Here is a 14,599-nt window from a genome sequence, read left to right on the forward strand (position 1 = left end):
AGTTCTATGCTAACAATATACTTTTAAATACTGGCATATAAGTGTCTAACATGCAAACGTAGACAGAGAAAATGTATTTTCGTATTTGAACATAGGTGGGAACTCATTGTTTTCAGACTGCATCGTAAATTCGAGGTTCTGCCCCATGTCGCCTTCATATGCTAGAAAAACATCACTTTTAAATATGTATAGTAACCCTTATATCCTACTTCAAAATCTATATCCATGCTTTTATAGCATTGATACTAAAACGTGTGATAAATTCCAAATTATCCGAGGAAAATCTTAAACTAGAAGATTCACATTAAGTATGCTCACATCAGTTATAAAGTATCCCCCTCGTAGTTATATGGTTATTGTAGGCGTCTTTGATAGCGGAGACTCTAATTTGATTCCCGGTGGGAGTTCATGTGATTCAGATCCCAAGTTAAGCATAAGTTCATATCACATATAACCTCGGTGCTGACAGAGACGTAAAAATTCACACATACACACAAGTGATGTATAAAGTTTGTGAGAAGCATTTGGCAAGAAAGTATGCTAACATAAAAAACTAGTTATTATTGGTACTTTACTCTTTAATCACAGTGACAATAAAGCGTTCAGAAATTTCTGCAGAAAGGTTCGTGAAGTAAACTAATCCATTTATACATTAGCATCTTGAAATTAAGATTATGCGGATTGCAGAAGAAAAATGTAGTAACTAATTCAATGAATAATTGACAACATTTTTATACAATTTGGAATGCCGAAAAACATCGTTAGATAAATTAAGATGTGTTTAAATCAATTCGAAAGTAAAGTCTGAGTATAAACGATTTGTCCACGACCTTTCACGTTGGGAGACAAGGAGATGCGTTCTCACCATTATTATTCAACTTTCTTCTGAAGTGGGCTATAAGAAAAATCCAAAACAACAACTAGTCCCTAGAGCTGAATCGTATTCATGAGTTTATGGCACATGGTGATGATGTAACTCTAATAGAGGATGAAAGGAGAACAATAGAATGAAATGCAGAGGCGTTATTAAACGCTTACACGGACCTGGATTTAGAAGTGAACACTGAAAATTATTGATCCATCAAAATATCAAATAATACTTTTGACAAAGTAGATACTTTCAAGTATCTAGGATCGATATTAACAGACCCAGACTACATCCACGAAGAAATTAAATGCCGACTGAAAGCAGGAAATTCATGTTACTATTCAGTTCAAATTTTTTTGTCGTCCAAAATTCTGTCAAGGTATTTGAAACTTAAAATATCTAAAACGTTAAACATACCTGTTGTTCTGTATTGTTTGCGAAGGATGATAGTTTGCTCTGAAGGAAGAAAGCAGACTGAAAGTATTTGAGGATAAAGTCCTAAGACGAATATTCGGACCCAAGAGGAACGAGAATGGGGAATGGCGGAGGCGTCATGCCAAGGAACTGTATAATTTATACCGTTTACCAAACATTTTTAGGGTCATAATGTCCAGGAAGTTTAGGTGGGAATGTCATATAGCCAGAATGGAAGAAAGTAAGAACGATATCAAAGTTTTAAGTAGAAATTCAATCGAAAAACGTCCATTAGGAAGATCTAGAAGATTGTTCAGATGAAAGGACAATATTGAGATGGATCTCGTAGAAATAGGAATACAAAGTAGAAACTGGATCCAGGTGTCTAAGGGCAAAAGTCAATACAGAGCTTTTGTGAACATGACATTGAACCCCCGAATTCCATTGGCCACAGAAATAGTTTTTTTTTAGTTAGTTAATAATTGTGCAATATTCGCATGACAATTCTACGCAATTTACATCCGCAAAGTAATCTTTATCCATCACAAACATTTATATGCCATCCTAGTAGTACCAGTATTTGTGAGCATTTAATGGAAATCCCTATTTCTAGAAGATTCTTTTCTAACTTAGGTTAGAACTGGCTGCTTTTTCCTTTATTAAGTTAGAAATGTCTCCTGACATTTACGAAAATTAATAATATATGATATAAAGTATTTGAACTCCGACTATGAGACAAAATATTATAGTGGTCATGTATCCAGGATGGAAGAAAGTAGGAACGCTTTCAAAATCTTAACTGCAAGACCAACCGGAAAACGACCATTAGGAAGACCTAGACACAGATGAGAGGACAATATTAAGATGGATCTCGCAGAAATAGGAATACAAAGTATAGAAACTGGATCCAATTGGCTAAAGACAGAAGTCAGTAGAGAGCTTTTGTGAAGGCGGAATTGAACCTTCGGGTTCCATAGGCAATAGAATTAGTTGGATAGACATAGTATATTCATTTATGTAGACGAAATGTTCACAGATGTCATAATTCACTATGGAAATTTTGGTATTTCTGTTAAACTTCTGTTGACTCTTCGCATATTCCGACGCGTACAATCCTATAAAATGTTTAAATCCAGGAATGATTTTACGAGTTTCACTGATCTTCGCTGGTGGTTTCCATTTGTGACTATGTGTATATATGGAGAGCAATCATGTAATTAATTAAGAATGTGAATGTATTTGGTTATACCAAAAAGAATGAAAAGTAAAGTATATAGGTAATTGTTTCTTTATAAAAGGTTGAGTGTCTAATTAGGTCCAAGTAAAACCATAAATTATTGTCTTTTCGTACACTGAAGGTCTTAGCTGAATTTAGTGTACCAAGAAGAGAAAGTTTGGTAACCTTTTATTGATTGCAAAAATCAAAAGTAAATTGTCGTTGCCATTAAGAACTTAGCAAATCGTTAATTATTTTTATACATACTCTTATTTTTTTCATGATGGAGATTTTCATTTTAATTATTTGCAATTTTAGGTTTCCCTTGTCTTGGCTGCCGCCGTGGCAGTGACTGCTGGTGGTGCTGTTGGAGGTCTTGCAGGTTTAGCAGCTCCTCTTGCTGGAATTGCACCTGCAGCTGCTGTTGCTCCTGTTGCGGCTGTTGCTGCTCCTGCAGTAGATTATTACGTAATAAATTTTGAACCTCAGTATTAAAATATAAATTATTCACTTTAAAGTAGAATCATTATTCACAATCAGGATCTGTCATGTTTGTGCATACAAATGCTAGATTAGTGCCACATTTAGCATTATCTAGGGTTTTTTATTGCAATATATTCTACAATCTGTAGAAAGTATGTAAAACACTACTTTTCTTTTTTAGATATACATAAAAATATTGTTTGGTTCTAATGCATTTAACATAAAATGAAGAATATGATGTATAGAGTTTTACTTACATTGTAAGTGGATACAAGGAAAACGTTTTCCTTATTTCGTTCCGATACATCAGACGATGCAGCACTGGTAATGGGTTAAACTAAGAGAACCCTTTTTTGTGTTTACTTATTTTGTAAATAAATAGCAACTCTAACCAAAGCTGTACATAAATATAAATGAAAGTGATATCCTAGATGATTTCATTACGAGAAAACGACTAAACAATTTGAAAGGAATTTTTAAATATGATTAGTATACCCGCCAACCGTTTTTTTAATTCGCTTTGACTAAAGTGCATGTCCTCAAAGGGTATTGGAAATTAAAAATTTAAGCCAAAAATAGATTATGTCACCAACCCTTCAAATGAGGCAGATGAAACCCGGAAAATAAACTTCTTATTAAAAGTAACTTCAAATGTGAACCTGCATTTTCGAAAACAAAACGCTTTTGAAGCAGGAACGAAAGCATTTTCTAAAATATTTGAATTTTTTACATTGTATTCAAAACACGAAACTGAAAAAAGAGTTGAGACGTGTAAAATTAATGTTTAAACACAGTCCGAATTTGTGTTGAGTCGGGTTCTTATTATTATTGAAATGTGTATCCTGAGGAAGGAACGAAATTCATTTTTCGCAATGAATAACGAGTGGATCATTTTAAACGTTTCTTCTGAGCATAACACTTGGTTCGAGATGAGCTTATATCATTCCATAACATTTAAATATGCTTTCAAGCATGGAAAGGGTCCCAAATCTATCTCAAATATTTTCAATAAACCTTCTCTTTACCTCAATAGCAAAAGAACGAGCATTTCAGTTACTATTAATAACTTGTGCTAGTTTCTTCAATTTATCGTTATTTTCAAAGGATACATTGCCTTGGTATTCATTATGACCATGTATCTGATGAAGTCTGTTAAATCACCAGCACTATAATACAAATAGCACAATATAGTTATTATTAATATATATTTAGTATATTGGTCAGGTAAATTTATTTATTCACTACATAAATTCAATACTAATGTGAACAATACAAATATTGATTGTCTTGTATTTGGGTGATTTAAATAATCTTGTATTACTAGTACATATTTAATTTCGTAATTTCAGTTTTCTGATGACAATTTTTTGCGATGATAATGCAGTACATTCTAAGTGAAATGTAGATGTTTAGTGGTCTACTTAAAATAGAATCTTAGTACAAAAATACTACATCTTCCGAAATTAATAATATAATATTAATTGTACTCAGATTATGGATTTTTACATTTCTTTACTATCAGAAATCTATCTTATTGTATACCAATACGAATACTTGCATCGTAAAATTTGAAATTTCTTGTAATACTTAGATGAAAGGGAATCAGACGAATATTTTTCATTGAATTCTTTTACCTCTTGCTTACTTGATAGTCTAAGAGACACGATAAGGAATGGAAATCATAGAAATTAAACTGCCATGTCCTATGAAGTACTAGACTGCTATGCTTGTCCTAGAGCATCAGCACTTTCAGCTGAGATTTTAAGAACTATGATGACATACTTCGCACTATTTAAATTTTCTGATATTGGATTTATATTTACCGATGATTAAAGAGTAGGAAAATATATGCATGCTAGACTAGGACAAAGAAATGCTTGAATGTTGAATGTCTGACTTCCCTTAATTGCCTTGGTCATAGAAAAATATCTCTGCAGTACTTATTTGGTTAGAGTTCTCTTGTTTAGTTGAAAAAAAGAGATTCTTCTCCCGATTGAAGTATATGTCATTCTGATGGGAGTATATTATGTTTATTTATGGATATATACCTAAAAAATTTAGTTGGAAATCGAATGTTGATCACAAAAGAACATTTGTACAATTTAACAAAAACTAATATATAGATCTAGATATTCGATATAAAAACTAAAGAAGTTTTCACAGACTGATGTCCTTAGTAGACTAATCATTGTGAAATCTGATTAAGTGTTTTATTGGCGTAAAGTTTATTAGAAACTATTTGTCAAGGTTTCTATAAATGTTGGAACCCATTTAGACAATTAGACTTATACAAGTGATTTTCTGTAGTCAAAAAAGTTGAACATTTGGGTCAAATTTAATGAGGAAAGAACACAACTATAGATTCTTCAAAATAGAATTTGAATTATTGTATTCTAATATTTTTTTGAAATTCTTCACTTCTAAATAGGCCTACCCAAGATATGCCTTCGGCTACGGAGTGAGTGATGCTTTGACTGGAGATAATAAGAACCAAGTAGAAGTCCGTGATGGACCTGTAACCAGAGGACAATACAGCCTTGCTGAACCTGATGGCACCATCCGAGTTGTTAACTACGCTGCTGATAGCATCAATGGATTCAACGCTGTTGTGAGTAGGATTGGAGCCAGTAGGCATCCAGCTCCTGCCATCGCAGCTTTGAGAGCCCCCGTTGCAGCTTTGGGAGTTCCTGTAGCCACCAAAATCCTTGGGTAAAAACGTAGGTAAAATTCTTCTTTAAAAATACAAAAATAAAGTAAAATAAAGAAAATTTAGAAATAGAATGACTTGTTTTTGTTTTGTTCTTTTAAAAATGGCCGATTATTTTCAACTACATTTTGAATGAAACGCAATTTGAAATTACAGTGAACTTCTAAACTATTCATTTTTGAAGCTGGAAATGACGGGTTTCGGTTTCAATAGAGGAATAAAGGTGGGGATAAAATATTGTTTTTGACGCTGAATTAATATTAAAAGCATTACCACTCTTAGTCTCTCTTGATCCAATATTAAAGCTGAAACTAGTTAAAACTACGGCTTTCTGTTAAAATCTAATATATAACATAGAAAGTTCCGTGGGCAATTGAACGTATGAATCGCTTGAAATGAATTTTAGGAATTAATTATCAAGTACCTTGAACGGAGATTTTGTTATGTCATTTTCACTAAAGAACACATTTTAAGTAAATAGAAATCTTCAAAATTTATTCATAAAATACAACATTTTACAGTTTTTTGTCATTAATGTTTCATTGAAATGCAAATACAAAGTGAGAAGGAGGTTCAAATATTTTCCAAAAGCCTTTCTTGCCGTGTAAATATCGTGTATTTCAGCTAGTGTAAGGATAAGGCAGAAATAAAAGATATTCTTGGGGCGATGAATCCATATCAAAAACTATTTCTACCTCAAATTTTGCCGTTTTAATTCTAGGCACATCTCTAATGAAACTTGAAGTGATACGGTATGTTTCTAGCACTTTCAGCTGAAATAAGAATATAAAGGCAGTATAGAACCTATTTTTGAAACGTCGAATCCATATGACAACAGCTTCCTTCTATCGTTTCATCTTTGATACCTTTCGAGAGACAGATACAGTCGTTCTATAATACTTTGTTTTCCTGTACTTGTGTACAGCATAATCTACATCACACTGTATATTTTTATACGTTCCACATGTATTAATAAAACACTCACTAACTTAAGCACTAAATATATTGCAAATACTTGTGTAACAGATTTGGCAATATATCAACATCTTCAACACACTTATTATATGAGTTCAGACTTGATCATTTGATGTGTCTGATGAAGGCGATGGATATAGTGTCGAAATTTTTGCACAAATTTTATAAATATATCTAATGCTTTGGTCACTATGTATTATATTAATATATGTACACTCATGTCCAAAATTATTGTCGCATATCTATAACTGTCTTCTTGTAAGAATATAATTTGATAATGATTTTGCAGGGTACTTTTAATACTGTTACTATGTGTACAATCGGGAAATGTATATTTGTGGTAAATTTCATAGAAAAAGAATTATAAATACAAAAATTATAGTGAGTAAAATAAAATGTTGCTAAATGGACAAGAAAATTTTATTTTCGTTTTATTGTTCGTATTTACTGCTCTTTTGACATGAAATTTGCCGCATACATGTCTTTGCCGATTATACACATACTAACATTATAAGAAATACCGGCCGAATTCGTTATCAAATTATATTCCTACAACAACATATTTATAGACATGCGACAATAATTTTGGACATGAGTGTACATTATATAAATAGATATTGATTATCGGAGACGGGATAAAATTTAGTATTGTATCTCTGAAGCTATAATAAAATATAAAACTTAGATTGTTATCTATTATAACAAGGAAAAATACACAAAATTTCAAATCGTAATTGTTGTAATTCAAAAACCGCTATTGCAACAAAATGTCCTTTGGTCGCAATTTTTGGACATTTAATATCCGTGAGATTGACCTCTGAGTGAACAAGATGTCCAAAGTAAAATAATAATGCTTTTACTAGTTCCTAAATGATAGGTATTAAGCTTTTGTTTTCCAAATGTATTCATTCTTCACGAAGACTAATAACACAGGTCTGCAACCAAAAAGCTGTTTGCATAAGTATAGGTGATTTTTACGCTTGTGGGTGCACCGAAGTCGAAAATGACCCCCGTTTCTTCCTGGAACTTCAAGTTTTAGCACAATTGAAATGTAACTTGGTCAAACAGGTAGCTGGAAATCACTAAATTGCAAATGGATCACACGAAAAAAGAATGAACATGGAAGGTTAAATGTATTTGTGCTCCCCGAAACATGAAAATACATGTATATTGGTCCGGATGAGAATCACTGACACATATGGTAATGTGTCATGAATGAGAGTGCGAGATTACAAATAAAAACCAAAACCAAGAGAACGTTCATAAATTCGTTTTCTGTTCATAAAACGAATTTAGTAAGATTACATCTTAGATTTGTAAAACGTTGGTAATTAGTTCTGGTTACACTATTTGTTGCTCAAACACTACGAGTACGCGAAAACGCGGGTTTTTGTGGCCCTGATATTAGAAAACTCATATCCAACAAAGAATTCATTAGTTCAATGACTCCAACTCAAAAAGAGGCTTGGGTTGCCTTTACTGTGGTCATCAAAACGTTTTTGGGAACCGAGAGGACCCATAGTACAAGGAAACGGTGGAAAAAATGTTGCATGCGTTCTAAAAGCTTGGTTGCTCCATGAGCTTAAAAGTCTATTTTCTCAAGTCCCACCTTGACTACTTTCCTGACAATGTGGGAGCAGTGAGTGAAGAGCAGGAGAAGCGTTTCCATCAAGATATCAAAGAAATGGAACGTCGGTATCAGAGGAACTGGAGTGTTACGATGATGGCAGACTACTGTTGGATGTTGTTTAGGGATCTTCCGGCAGCCACCTACAAAAGGACAAGTTCCAAATGAAGTTTGACCTTCAGAAAAGACGATTTTACAAGCAATCTGTTTGAGGGTAGTATTACTTTTTTGTCTTCGCGTGTGTGCGTGTTTCTGTACATTAATTTGTGTTACGCTGTTAATGATGTTTCTGTAAATCGTATATTTGTGTTCATATTTTTGTTCAACAACGACCACCCGTTTGTTCGAAACCCAGACGTCCCAGGACAAAACGGTTGTCATTCCTGCATTCAGCGCACCCCAACACATACGAATCGTGTAGCTAAACCGAAACAGCTTACCATTGTTTTATTTTTGCAGACCTCTGTAATTTAACAGCTTTCAATACTTTGGCGATAATAATAGGACTGTAAGCTCACGCATGAATATATGGTTATCCTACGGATCTTTGGCTCCGAAAACTGGAGTGATTCCCTACTGGAACACATATGATTCCTATTCCATGTTAAACTGTAGGTCTATATCTCGTACAGCCTAGCTACTGAAAGGACCGCTAAACCCAAGTTCAGCCCATGGTAGGAGTCAAAGGTCTCACTTTTTTACATTACATTTTTTAACGATAATACTGGTCGAAGAAGATTGACTGACAAATTGTCACAATGTCAGTATATACTAATATATGAAACACGAACAATGTCGGCATCGACTCCGCTGGAATGAAATTCATTATATCATATGTGATTTACGTACGTATTTGAAGAGAACAGCAGTTCCGAATGTTTCCTAGCTACTTACATTACGCAACTAAATCATGGAAGAGCTGTGGTGTTTATACTTTTGTATGTCTAGCCTTACTATTCAGATAAGGCTACTGATATACAGGGTGCCCAAAAGTAGATATACATTCTCGTGATGATCAACTCATTGCTTTTTATATCATTTTTTATTGTTATCCATCATGGACTTAGTTTCTTTATTATTATTATTATTATTATTATTATTATTATTATTATTATTATTAGTATTATTATTATTATTATTATTATTATTATTATTATTATTATTATTATTATTATTATTATTATTATTATTATTATTATTTCTTAATGTCTTTTATTTATATTTTAAACTCGGAACAGCCGAAGCAAATAAACCTATAAGATACAATGTTATACTTACTTGATCAATGTAAAGGTGTATACCTACTTTTGGGCCACCCTGTATTATTACCAACAAGTTTTCCGATGCCAGGAAGCAAGCATTTAGGCGTTGTACAGTGTACAGAATATTTAGTTCGATTTTCCAGCTTGGTCGTTATAGTAAAGTTGTTGACGTGTAGTATCTCTGGTCTTGGTGGTTGTAACAGAGAATGTAAATGTACGCACTAGAGATATAATGTTACATTATGGGTTTGATGTAGCCTGAAAGTTGTTAAGACATTCATTAGAGAACAGTAGTAAAACAGTAAATAAAGTAAAAGTAAATACCTTTACTATAATTTTTGTTGAGCGGAGTTGAGAAGACATATCATCGAGTACAAGTTGTTGCCTAATTCCTAAAAAGAGGAGGTTGAGGTTCTTAAAAAGGAGAGGAGCAGTAGGCATAATGATAAAAATAAAAATAAAGATCGAAAAATAAAGATGTATGCTTTCTCTCCAAATAAGGAAAATGATTCAGAACATCATTCGGAATTTAGCATGAACCAGTAAACACTACAATGTATGTTTACTGAGTTTATGTGTACAGATCGGAAGATGAAGATTAACAGTGCCGAAGATGCAGAAGATTAGTACCTCCTCGCCCAGTATCCGGTACGACCTCAAAACCGCATGTTAAATATCCGGTAATGTTTCCTCTTCTCCTTTTCTCTCTTCTATTCAGATTATGCTTTAATTATATGGAAGGTAGATTTAGTTGAATCCAGATTCTAAAATGAACCGCATTTGACAACCGGCTGATCAATTCCATTCCGAAAGGAATTTGTTGTTTCGTCGTAATGATGTTATCGTTTGCAAACTGGTAGTAGTGTCAATTTGACCTATTTTTAGTTAAATCTAGCATATTTGAAGGGGCAAGAGTTTAATAAAATCAGCTATATTTAAGGCTATAAGTATTTCGTATATTTGTGTGGCTAAATGCTTCTCCGAATATGGTACATTACCAAAATTAAAAAAGACAAATTGGCATCACTGCCACCTTGCAAATGATAACATCACTGCGACGGAACAACAAATTCGCTGCGGAATGGAATTGTGCCATGGCGTTCATTTTAGTATTCAAATTCAATTAAATCTACTTTCCACGCAATTAAAAAATGATCTCATTAGAATGGAGAAAAGGACTGGTAAGAGAAAAAATTATCGGACATGTAACATTGGGTTTTGAGATCATACCGGACACCAAATAAGAAGGTCGAAAACCGAACTCTCCGGTAACATACAGGAACAGTTGGCAACCCTAGGTTCACCTAGTTTGGACCCTCCTAAACTTCCTAATTCAACATACATGTGTGCACTATCTCAATACAACTATAGTATTTCTCTTATATAAAAAAAACACGTTTTATAATTTTTTTCTGAAAATATAGGATGAAGTATTTTACAATTACTTACCGTCTTTTCAGGCACAGAATTATACCTGTGCAATATTACATAGACGTAGTGACTTGTAGTATTCGACCTCCCCCTCACACACAAACCTTGGACCCTTCCCAATAAAAATTTCTGGGTACGCACCTAACCTAAAGTGTTTCTACATAGAGTTCTGGATATAAGAAGTTGTTATTATTTGTATCCATTCGGATGATAACAAGTCAGAATCATACCAATAATAGTTTGCTGTTGGTCTTGCTTTCCATGAGGAGAATCGTTTAAAAACAATTAGAATGGGATTGATAAAAGAAACTGCATATTGAGTGCAAGAAAATACAAATAGGATAAAACCTGGACAATAAAATACAATTCAAAATGAAGGCTCCAGACTTATGCAACTATAAGCTATAACCAGCAGTAATCAAAAAGATTATTACAAGCCGGAAATTACTTCTAGAGGTCACCGTCAGGAAGATATGATGAAAGGGGGACATAATATGAAATAAATCGATAAAGCCTTATTTTTTAAAAAAAGCCAAACACTCCATGTTTCACAACAATACACGAAATAACTGCAGAATAACGCTAGTCTTTCTCTTTCAATTCATTAATCTTCTAGTTATAATTAAACATAAGGCGATCAAACTGGAAAATCGAACTAAATATTCTGTACATTGTAGAATGGCTAAATGCATGTTTTCTGGCATTGGAAAACCTGTTAATAATAATATCTGAGTAGTCTTATCTCAATAGTGAGAAGAGACATACAAAAGCGTAAATACTATATAACCGCTACCAGGTTATAGAAGGATTTTTTGTGGACACTCTGTATATTTCGTAAAGACAGTGATTATTATTTTCGATTTATACTTTATTCTGCAACGCACATAAGTTCTTTCTTCGGTGGGAATTGCTTCTTTCCCACACAATTGGACAAAGAAGTCTTTCATCGTTTTTTCATATATATATTTAAAACGTTGCTTTTAGTGAGAACATTTCAGTTAGTGACTATCCATTTCAGTGTTTCTCCCTGACTCATTATATGCACAGTATATATTCTGCAGTTATTTGGGACTGAATTAAGTGCTTTCTTTAATCGCTTATGGAAACATTATAATAGATTAGAGAAATATGGGCTGACCAGATGTCCCAGTAGCCGAAGTGGCGCCGACTGCGTTGTATTCCAGTTCGTTATCTGTACTTTCTCACGCCAGTGTTATCGCCGTGACTAGTGCATTATGGGCAGTTGACTAAAATTAACATAAATTGTTTTCTATATTCTGTTTGTATGTGCATACAGGTGAGTAACTGAGTGATTTTTGAAATGAACTGCCAACACTTTCCGTTGACCATTGCAACCCGTAGCTTGAGCTTGGATGCTCGAGGAGTTTGACTCCAGGTCTGGAAGATGCAACCACGCATCTCGCGTTGAACTTCAAACATAAGTTGTGTTAAGGGGCACAAGCTATTTAGCCGGTGAAGGACGATTTCTTACGGCTAGCCCCAATCAGTGAAATCCCAGGTCCTCAGACCTTGTGCGTTTAAAATGTTACGTACGCGCCCTCCAATATCTGTATTCCATTGTGGAGATCTTCTTTTGTGTGTTTGCTGAAGATTCACCTTTACGCTGCAGGACCGTTCAGCGTAACAACTGGATTCATCGTGGGACGATCCAGACAACTTTTCCCCAGTGCGAATCCCCCAAGTGTGTTAATGGTGTGAGCAAAGTATTTATAGTGATACCTGAATTATAATCATATATATATAAAGGGCTCTATTTCCCGAAAAGGGCAAAACGTAATTTCAGCGGCAAAATTTATTAGTGTCCAGTGTTGTGTTCATTTCTCTTCGTTATTTTTTTTTCAGAATAGTGTTCTAATAAATAAGTATAGTGTCATTTAACCCAGTGTGTTTCGTTGTATGTATGAATGGTGTTTGTGTGCGTTATGGTCTGGATGACCGTCTGATCGTCCGTGAGGTTTTCGAGACGAGACACCCGAACCTCTCGGCGCCTAATGCTCATCTCATTATTGAGACCGACGAGCTTTTTGGGAAACAGTTTGTAACCTTTCTTGGAGAGGTCTTCGTCGTCCTGTCCAGGTAAGTTAAATTATCAGGAGTATACTTATTGGTAATACCACGAGCCGAGGACAGCGAACAGAACTACAGGCGGTTACAAATAAATGATAGCCCGAACATGGACCCAGACCTCTAGTTGGTTACAAATAAAACGAGCCCGAACATGGACCACGAACTCCTGCCGGTTACAAATAAATGGACGCCCGAACAGCGACTTGAACTCCAGCCGGTTACAACTACATCTCTTCCATCAAGTGGTAGCATCATGGAGTTGCACAATGTATGTCGCTAGGAAACATTCGGAAATACTTTCCTCTTCAAACACGTATGTAAATCACAGGTGATATATAAAGAATTTCCTTCCATCGGAATCGACGGCGACATTGTTCCTGCTTCACACATTAGCATGTACTGACATTGTGTTATTTTGTCAGTAAATCTTCATCTTTCATTATTATCATTAAAATATAATGTTAAAAAGTAAGATACTTCACTCTTATCATTGGTTGAATTCGGATTTAACGTTCCTTTCCAAAGTTAGGCTAAATGAGGTGTGAATCTAAAGCTTAACGTAAGATCCAAACCAAATGAGCTCCCGTCGGGAACCAAACTTAAGTCTTTCGTGGTAAAGACGCGTATGGTAATAATATATCCGTGAGGGAGCTGATATTCCTATTATTATCTCCAAAGTATTGCAGGCTGTTAAATTATTTGTCTTCGTGAAGAATGAACATATTTGAAAGGTATAAAATTTAATATCTACCATTTAGGAACTAGTAAAACCACTCTTGTCTTGCACCGGACAACATCTTGTTCGCTCAAAGTCAAAAGTCAGACTTACGGGTATTAAATACTAGTAAATTACACCCATAGAAAATTTTGTTGCAATAAAAGTTTTTGGGATTACAGGCAATTGCAATTTAAACTTTTGCGTATTCTTTCCTGTTATAGTAGATAACATATTAAGTTGTATATTTTATTATAGCTTCAGAGATACAATATTAAATTTTATATCGTCTCTGACGAGTTATACCTACTATTTATATAATGCGCATGTAGTAATATAACACACACTGACTAAATCACTAAATATATTGAAAACAGTTGTGTAATAGTTTCGACAAAGTATCGTCGCCCTCATAAGACACATTATCAGATGATCAAGCCTGATCTCATATAACATGTTTTATGAAGGCGTTAGTATATTGAAAAAGAAAAGTTACACAAGCATTTACAATATATTTAGTGCTTAAATTAGTATGCGTTTTATTAATGCATTCGAAATATATGAAAATTTACACTATAATGTATATTAATTAGACATACAATGTGCTGAAGTATAGGAAGAACAAGTATTATAGAACGACTGTATCCACTTGTCCAAAGGTATTAGAGATGAAACGATAGAAGATAGCTAGAAATGTTTTCATGTGGATTCGAAGCTCCAAAAATTAGTTCCATAATGATCTTTATCTCCTTATTTCAGCTGAAGGTGGTAGAATCATATCACTTCTAGTTTCAATAGAACGTGCATAGAACG

Source organism: Thermobia domestica, chromosome 14 (genome assembly GCF_964235325.1).
Source record: "Thermobia domestica chromosome 14, izTheDome1.hap1.1, whole genome shotgun sequence".
Lineage (NCBI taxonomy): Eukaryota > Metazoa > Arthropoda > Insecta > Zygentoma > Lepismatidae > Thermobia > Thermobia domestica.